The 9,065-nt window shown below is 37.5% G+C and overlaps 1 pseudogene; it reads right to left on the bottom strand.

Moving 5' to 3' along the window:
- Window positions 1-2,388: 2,388 nt before the first annotated feature.
- On the bottom strand, window positions 2,389-3,069 carry LOC132178094 (protein NRT1/ PTR FAMILY 3.1 pseudogene; annotated as a pseudogene).
- Between the last annotated feature and the right edge of the window lie 5,996 nt (window positions 3,070-9,065).

Below are 9,065 nucleotides of genomic sequence, written 5' to 3'. Positions count from 1 at the left end.
TATACTATTGTTTAACTCTCTTTGTGTTTCTCTCCCCAACATTCTTAACAAAGGGAATTTTCAGATGCACTGTTGAGTGAGTCTCTAGAAGATTGTGAGAAGTCTCTTAAAGATGGTGGTATTCGAAGTGGAGTTGAAGATGGCCCAAAATATTAAACTTTTCTTGAATCCTTTCAAAGGAAGAAAATCTTTGGAGTTGGCTTAAGAAAAGGATTGAAAGGTTGTTTTTTTTTTTTTTTTTTTGATATGTAATATCAATTCATATAAAAGCGCAAAGGGGCGCAACCTATGTACGCATGTAGTATACAATAGAGCCCACATATACAATAGCTCTGAAAGTGAAGCACATAAATCTAAAAATTCAGCAAGCGTTGTTATTGTGGATTAACTACATGAATTTATGGATTATAGCTTAATTATTTTAAATTTAGAAATAATGAGTAAATACGAGTCTATATTACATAAGTTTAAATGTAATGTGTCGCATGTTTAATTTTCAAGAAAAAATGTCTTCCTATGATTGTTACATATCGCATGGGTCCTTGGCCCCTACTTAGTTGACTAACAATGCCAAAGGCTAGCAAAACGTCGGGCCTGGTGAATTGAATCTTAAGTAATCTATCAGTGGTAAGAGTTGTGAAGTATTATCAGGTATTGTCTACCCTTGTACAGTCCATATTTCCTTGGAAGAGTATTTGGAAAGTTTAGGTTCCCCTCCGAGTGGCCTTCTCTGTGTGGACGGCGACTCTAGGAAAAATCTTAACTTTGGATAACTTATGTAAGAGGAATATTATTGAGTTCGAGTGGTGAGGTTTGTGTAAGAATAATGAATAGTCCATTGAGCACTTATTACTTCATTGTGACGTTGCAACAGAGATGTGGAGTGTGATTCTTTAGCTTTTTGGTGTTACTTGTGTTATGCCTTGTAGTATGAGTGAGTGTTTGAAAAGTTGTAGTGGACAATTTAGAAACTGTAGTGTGTTGCATTTATGGAGGATGACTCCTTTGTGTTTGATGCGGTGTCTTTGGCTAGAGTAGAATACTTAAAGCTTTGACGATTGTGAGATTGGTTTGCTCGATTTGAAGAAATTGATGCTACATACCTTGTCCGTATAGATGGAGAGTAGCAAGGACTATTTTGCTCGTTTATACTTTTTTTGAGTTTTTAGATTTATGTTCTTTTTTCACTATGGGTTAGGAGTTATCTTGTATACTTTATGAGTACTTGGGTTGCGCCCCTATGCTTTTGAATAAATATACATTATTTATATATATAAAAAAGGCTGCAAGTATCACAATAGCCAGAGCAGCATTAGGCATTCTTAGGCTAACCGAGATGTAGTGTACGGATTGTCACTCAACAAGCAAGAGATTGTTTTTGGGGCAAGCTGATCATAAGAGAAAGACCAAAAAAACAACAAGGACTTCTTGAGGTAACCCAGAGTAGTAGCAACTGATCCCAGTAGCATGGGAGAGATCAAGTGCACGAAGAAGCTCATTCCAGTCTTGGTTCAATCTACATGAAATTACAGTTGAAACTCGATTCTGCCTTGTTTGTGGTGTGTGAGAATTTCTCTGGCCCCATGGCTTGTTCTATTTCTTTAGTGGAAGGTTGTTGTTTTCTTTCCTTTATCTGTTTAGAAACTTTGTGGTGAGTGCTAAACAAATGCAAGTGAAGGGAAACCTTGAAATCAGAGTGCCTGAATTTAATTATACTTTTTGGCTGATCTGTTTCCTTAGCATCTAGTCAAGGTGCTCTCATCGAAGTATAGAGTTCTCACTTTTTGTTTCCTTAGTTAGGACTTAGTTTTAGTAAAAGCAACATCCATTAGAGATTATAAGTTCCCTTATGATGACTTGCATTTAGATTTGCTTTGTCATGCAAGCTGGGTCTATTTTTAACTTGAAATTTATATGGCAGAGGTCCCTGGTGGTAAATGTTGGGGTTCGCCTAGAGTTTGTTCTAGGTACAAATATTACAAATTCGTCAAAAAAAAGAAAAATCTCATAAGATTGCATGCTTTTCTTCTCACACAGCATAATGTTCTGGATTTCAATCTTTTAAAGCTATGCATTTTCCCTCCCATTCGCACATTATACTGACTTGCAAGCTATGCATTTTCCCCTTTATTTTACGTTAACTCCCATTATTCAAACGACATATAAATAGTTATTCCCCTCTTTTTTCTTTACAAGTATAATCATTTCGAAGAAATGACACTGCAAAACAGGGGCAATATTTAAACTGTTTATGGACCCAACTACACCTAAAACTGCAACTAATCAAACCCGATCTACAAGCTCCACCACCCCATGATCTTCTTTAGAGCTCCCAGTACCTTCCTTTTTCTGGATCTCGAGAGGCTTATATGTATAAAATTTGGTGCATCACAAGTAGTAAATAAAATTAGTGACTTGCAGCAACGTGAGCAACCAATAAAAGTACTCCAATTTCCCCTTGCTTATGTTGTCGTTTCTAAGGCAGTTTGATCCATCTGGCTTAGCACTAAACTTGTGCACCATGGAAACAAGGAGCGAGTTTAGATAATTACCAAATGAAATTGCCAGCCAGAAAAGTGCCATGGCACTGCTTCTCATGCTTTCTGGAGCCTGGTCGTAGAAAAACTTGAGATGCCCAATGGACATGAAAGCTTCAACCACCCCATGAAGGCTATACTCCGGCACAAGCCAGAAGACAGATATGGGGATGGTGGAATGCGGGTGATCAATGAGCCCATGTGCTAAAGCTGCGTTTTTGTGCTTCACTTCCATGAACTCGGCGACTAGAGTGGCTAATATGGAGATGACAAACCCAATTCCCAACCGGTGCAAAGCTCCCATCCCCAACCAAACCAATCCCCATTGCCGCTCCTTCACTGTAACAATCACTTCCTTTACCTCCCATTCTCTCTTTCTGCAAGCAAAGCAGAAATAATGAAAAGTAGGCTTCCCTTCTCAACGACTATCTTCTTCTTCTACATCATCGTTTATCTTGGGATATGTACAAAGCTCACACTCTCTTTTGAAGAACCTGATAATTATAACATGGATAGCCACGTATATTGCCATGCTTCCATTGCATGCGGACTAACCGCCTCTGCCTTTAGGCGGCAGGGGAAGAAAGATATATCAAAACCTCTTGCCACGTCAGACAACGGTGGATTACCATGCCACGTGTAGGACTCTAGTACTTGGATGTCCACTTGGCAGCTATACAAGGCCTGGAAGGAAACATACATAAAAAAAGAAACATTCTACTCGCTTGTGGAGACCAAATCCTTCGATTTTGAGGTGCTAAAAATGGATACAAAGGGACCAGGTTCTGCTGTTTGCAGCAACACCTGCGGCTGTCCTGCTCCCTGCCCTGGCGGCGTAGCTTGCAAGTCAGTGGACCAATGCTTTCTTCTTGATGATTTGGTTCTGAGGGATAAAGTTTCCAGTCCAAGCACATGATCCAAGAAGATCACATTCATACCAACAACATTATTTTACCTAAAAACTAATAATCTTTCTCAGGCATGTAAATAATGACACACGATAGTTCCTAGCGCATGATCCATTGATGACAAAGAATCACTCTGTTTTTGGTTGCAGAAATAGGCTAGAACAGAGGAGTGTGGGTTCCATTTCATACTCTGTGATTGCACTTCTTTTTCTTCAACAAGTTAGAGGGTAAAGAATTTGGAGCTAATTAATTAGTATTGTTGATCATAGGAGACAATATGTTTTGATAATGGTTTTGTTCAATCTCATTGTTAGCTTGCTCTACCTCCATGGAAGTAATGCCTTTACTTGTTTTATTATTGCAGCTTGATGTCAGTTACCATAGTAAGGTATTGAAATTTGAGTAAAGAGTCTTCCACCTATATATTCTCCCTTCTTTTCTAATTTTTCATTTTTTTAGTGATTTTAGGAGGCTCCTTCACATGCTTTCCTATTAAAATGTTCTCAACTTGGTGATAAAATAAGTTTCTTCTTTTAACTTTTCATCGAAAATGAAATAAGTGTTAAGTGCTAAAATATTCATATTTTTAGCCCTTAACTTACATGTTTTAATCCTTTAGTTTTAGTTAATTATGTCATTTTAGCTCTTTTATTTGTTTTCCTTGATTTTGTAGGTCATTGGAAGAAAAAGAAGAAATTTCAGAAGTTTTGGACTTAAAAAGAGCTATTTGGAAATTGGAAGGCTCTGGTAGTGCGATCAATCGCAGGGGAGCTGCGATCGAGCGCACTATAGGCGAGGACCGCAACACGCAAGGCAACCGCGATCGAGCGCCAGCACACAGAGGATTGATAGCAGACCTGCGATCGATCGCACACGGGCTGCGATCGAGCGCACCCATGCGTGATGGCCAAGTCAGCCGCCAGCCTTAATAAGGAAAGAGCAACTTTTAGGGTTTTGCAGCTTAGTGTGAACTAGGACTCAAACCCTACTATTTTAAAGGTTTCTAGAGTACTCCTAAAGACCTATAAATAGACCCTTAAGCCTCTAGAATAGATATACTTTTCAAGGAGAAGAATTCGAGCTCTTTAAGTTCAAGTTTCGAGTTTATTCTATTCCTTTCTTTTATTTTATTTATGAAGATGTTTAACATCAAACTTATGTGTAACTAATTTATTTAGCAGGGCTAGATTGAAGCCCTAGTTATGTTTAGTTAATATTCAATATTGGTGCCCTTGTGATGATTATGTTGTGATATTTAAATTGATTAATGCCTGTTTTCATGAATTCCTTATATGTGTGTGCCTGATCAACATATGCATGTGGTATGGACTAGTTAGTTAAATCAATATGGATGGCCGAGTCTTGGGTTTAACATAAGTAACAAAAGATATCCACTCCAAATTCTTAGGTTAATCAACATGGAGAACCGGGAGTTTACATCCATGTCCTAGGCCTCATGTGTTTGTCGATTTTCATAGAATATATGCTTTCTTAAAGAACAACTTAATATACACCCATGCTAAATCCTTTAAGAAAGAAAAGAGTTAGAGTATACACCTATGCCTAACTTGTTGCTTAGGGAAATCTACAACTTAAGGAGTATACACCCATGCGCTTAGGTTGACAAACATTAAATATTCATAACATGATCAAAATATTGGCATATTGATATATTAATTGAATATAATTAGTGGTGGATATTAAAGCCCTGCCTTTTATTATCATCAAATCAAAAATCAATCTTTGTCTTGTTTTACTTTGAAATTAATTTTAGACAAAATTCAGCAATCCTTGTGGGAATGACCCCGTATTTGAACACTATACTACTGTGTTGACCTTGTGCACTTGCGAGTAAAACATCCAATTATTTGCCTATTAATTTAGGTAGGTAATTGTGACAACAAATTTTTGGCGCCGTTGCCGGGGATTGCAACGAATTTTGTTTAGAATTATTTTCCTTTAATTGTGTTATTTTAATTTTCAATTTTCAATTTTGTTTTTATCAAAAATCAAAAAGATTTTCCGTTTTTCTTAACTTTTCTGTTTTCTGTTTTCTGTTTCAGGTTTGCGGACTTGCGATTCTGTTACTGCAATCGAACATTAGCCGAATGCGATCGAGCGCACCAACTTGTGATCGAGCGCAGTTCCAGGGAGCATCCGGACAAGCAGCACTGAAGTTGCTTTGACTGAAGAGGCAATTCAATTGATGCAAGGTCGTCGATCTCAAGATTCAACTGTCGTTCCACTCGATTCTGAAATTGAGCAGATAATTAAACAAAGACCTAGAGACAAAGAATAAGAGGAAGAGATTGAAAGCACAATGGAAGATTTGCAAGAGAATCCACCAATTGTGCCAAGACCACTAGAGGCAAATCCACCACCGGTGCGGAGAGTGATGAAGCAGGCGTTCGTCCCAACGAACCTCAATCAACCATCATGCATAGCATATCAACTGGAGGTGGAAAGCAATTATTATATTTCTCCTTCAATCCTCAATGCCTTAACTCACTTTAGGGGCACACCTACTGAGGATCCTAACTTGCATCTTAAGGAGTTCTTTGATCTATGCAAGCTACAGCACATCCAAGGCCTAACTCCAGAGAGACTCAGGTTAGTCCTCTTTCCCTTCTCTTTAAAAGATAATGCTAAACTGTGGTATAATTATTTGCCTGCAGTTTCTATCCATACTTAGGAAAAATTAGCCACTAAGGCCTCGTTTGGTTCGCGGATTGTCTAGTCCATTGGAAAAAGATTAGCTACCACTGGGATTAGTTACCACTGGGAATAGATTAGCTAGTCCTATTCCTTTGTTTGGTTGTAACGCTGGAATAGACTACGTAATCCTATTCTTTCGTTTGGTCCAATGCAATATGTTGGTGAATTGAATCGTATTATGATCTTATTTCCTAAAATACCCTTATAATATAAATACAATTTATATTATTAAGGACTTTCATTCTTTTCTTTTTTTTGAAAGATAAACAATTTTACTATAATTTTTTTTTTAGTTATGTCATGTATATATAATTATATATATATATACATGCTTGAATAGGTATGAATAACTTGTGTTCAAGCATGTGTATATATATATATACACGCTTGAACACAGGTTATATATATATATATAACTGAATTAAAAATCAAACTAAGAAAGTATAGAGAAAGAGAGATGGAGAAACAGAATAAAAAAAAAAATAAAAAAATAAAAACCCTCAGAAATGTTTTGGGTATATATATATATACACACACACACACACATGCTTGAATAGGTACAGGTATGAATAACCTGTGTTCAAGCGCGTGTATATATATATATATGCTTGAACAACCTGTGTTCAAGCTTGTATATATATATATATATATATATATATATATATATATATATATATATATATATATAATTGAATTAAAAATCAAATTGAAAAAGTATAGAGAAAGAGAGATGGAGAAACAGAATAATAATAATAAAAAAACCCTAAACAGAATCAAAGAGAAACGATACAGAGAATCAAAAGAAATAAAAAAAATAGAAGAAAAAAAAAACTGAGAAACGTTACAGAGAAAAAAAAATAATTCAAGAAACAGAAAGAGAATGAAATAACAAAGAAACAAAGAAGAGAAATCGAAGAGAAGAGAGGGGGAGGGAGATACCTTGCGCAGAGAAGAGAGATCATTGCTCTTTGAGAGATGGAGATCATTTTGCAAAGTCTCCTTGAGAGACGTGGGTGCTAGAAGGGTGGGGTTTTTGTGGGCAATTTACACGATAATTTTAATCCCACAGGAAATGATTAGCTAAGCCACTCGTTTTTTAGTGGCTTAGCTAACCCTGTGTGTATAGGATTAGTAATCCCATGGGAATAGACTATTCCCAAGAATAGAGTGTCACCAAACAAAGGACTAGCTATACCTAGTGTTAGCTAGTCCAATCCAAGGGTCTAATCCGCGAACCAAACAGGGCCTAAGTTTCTGAAGAAGTTTTTCCCAGCTCAAAGGACAAGACAGCTTAAAAGGGAACTTCAAATGTTCCAACAAAGAGATGGATATTTTTTCTTTGAGGCATGGGATCACTTCAATTCACTGCTTCTCAAGTGCCCACATTACAACATCCCTCAAGATGATCAGATACAAATTTTCTATGAAGGTTTAGATGATACTAACACAGAGATGGTTGATTCAGCTTGTGGAAGAGCACTTATGGAAAAGAGCAGTGAGGAAGCAATGGAGCTTTTTGAAACACTAAGTGAGCATTCAAAACAATTCTGCTCTAGAGGAAGGCGAAGATTAAAAAGCAAAGGCATGTATGAGGTGAACTTCAATGGGGGATCTCCAAATCAGATGGCTGCTGTGGAAAATGGGTTAGATATGATTGTTAAAGCCATGACTGCTCATAATATCTCACCTGTTCAAAAGGACACACCCATCTAGGTATGTGCTATATGTTCCAATTTAGATCACACTACTGAGACATGTCCTTTATCTCCATTTGCAGATCAAGAAGAGGTGAATTATCTGGGACAAAACAATTACCCCCACAAGAACAATCCATACTCCAACACTTACAATGCAAGGTGGCGAAACCATCCAAATTTCTCATGAAGCAACAATCAAGGACAGCAGAAGGGTCCCCAACAATCAAGCCAGCCAACTCAAGAGTCAAAGTTGAACCAACTAGAGAATATGATACACACCCTGGTGACTTCTCAACAGCAGTTCATGACTGATCAAAAACAAACCAATGCCAAGCATGAGCAGTCCATTCAAAGGACCAAGCAAGCTATCCAAAGATTAGAAGTGCAAATGGGGCAAATGGCAAAATAGTTGAGTGAAAGAAAGCAGGGTGAACTTCCATCCCAAACAATACCCAATCCAGGGGGTCACCAGCAGTTGAAAGCAGTCATAGTTCTCAGAAATGGCAAGGTCATAGGAACTGAAGAGCCACCTCAAGCATCTCTAGATGAAGCATCAACTTCCAAGGTAAAGAAAATGGAGAAGGTGAATGCACCACCCTTCTCTCAAATGTTAGTCAGACCAAAGAAAGCAAAGCAACCCATGGATATTTTTGAGACCTTGAGGAAAGTAGAAATCAACATTCCTTTATTAGATGCAATTAAATAGATTCCTTCATATGCTAAATTTTTAAAGGATTGTTGCACTAATAAAAGGAAGTTTCAGGAGCATGAGACAGTGGCCCTTATAGAAGAGGTAAGTGCAGTTTTGTTGAGAAAATTACCACCAAAGCTAACAGATCTGGGTAGTTTTACCATTCCTTGCAGGATAGGAGATCATCTTTTTGAGCATGCATTGCTAGATCTGGGAGCAGGGGTCAATTTGCTGCCTTACACTGTATATGAAAAGCTGAGTTTGGGGGGGAGCTTCAACCAACCTCAGTCACCATGCAATTGGCAGACAGAAGCATCAAAAGACCAAAAGGTATACTTGAGGATGTCTTGGTAAAGGTAGGTACATTTATTTTACATGCTGATTTCATTGTGTTAGATGCGGAAGAAGCCCCTATGCCATCACCTTTGCCTATCATCTTAGGAAGACCCTTTATGAGAACTGCGGATACTACAATAGGTGTTAAAAAGGATACTGTAAGTATGAAGGTGAATGGTGA

This window comes from Corylus avellana, chromosome 4 (assembly GCF_965113065.1).
Source record: "Corylus avellana chromosome 4, dhCorAvel1.hap1.2, whole genome shotgun sequence".
NCBI classification, from domain to species: Eukaryota; Viridiplantae; Streptophyta; class Magnoliopsida; order Fagales; family Betulaceae; genus Corylus; species Corylus avellana.
Note: the sequence above shows the minus strand (reverse complement) of the source record. Positions and strands in the feature narration are given on the sequence as shown.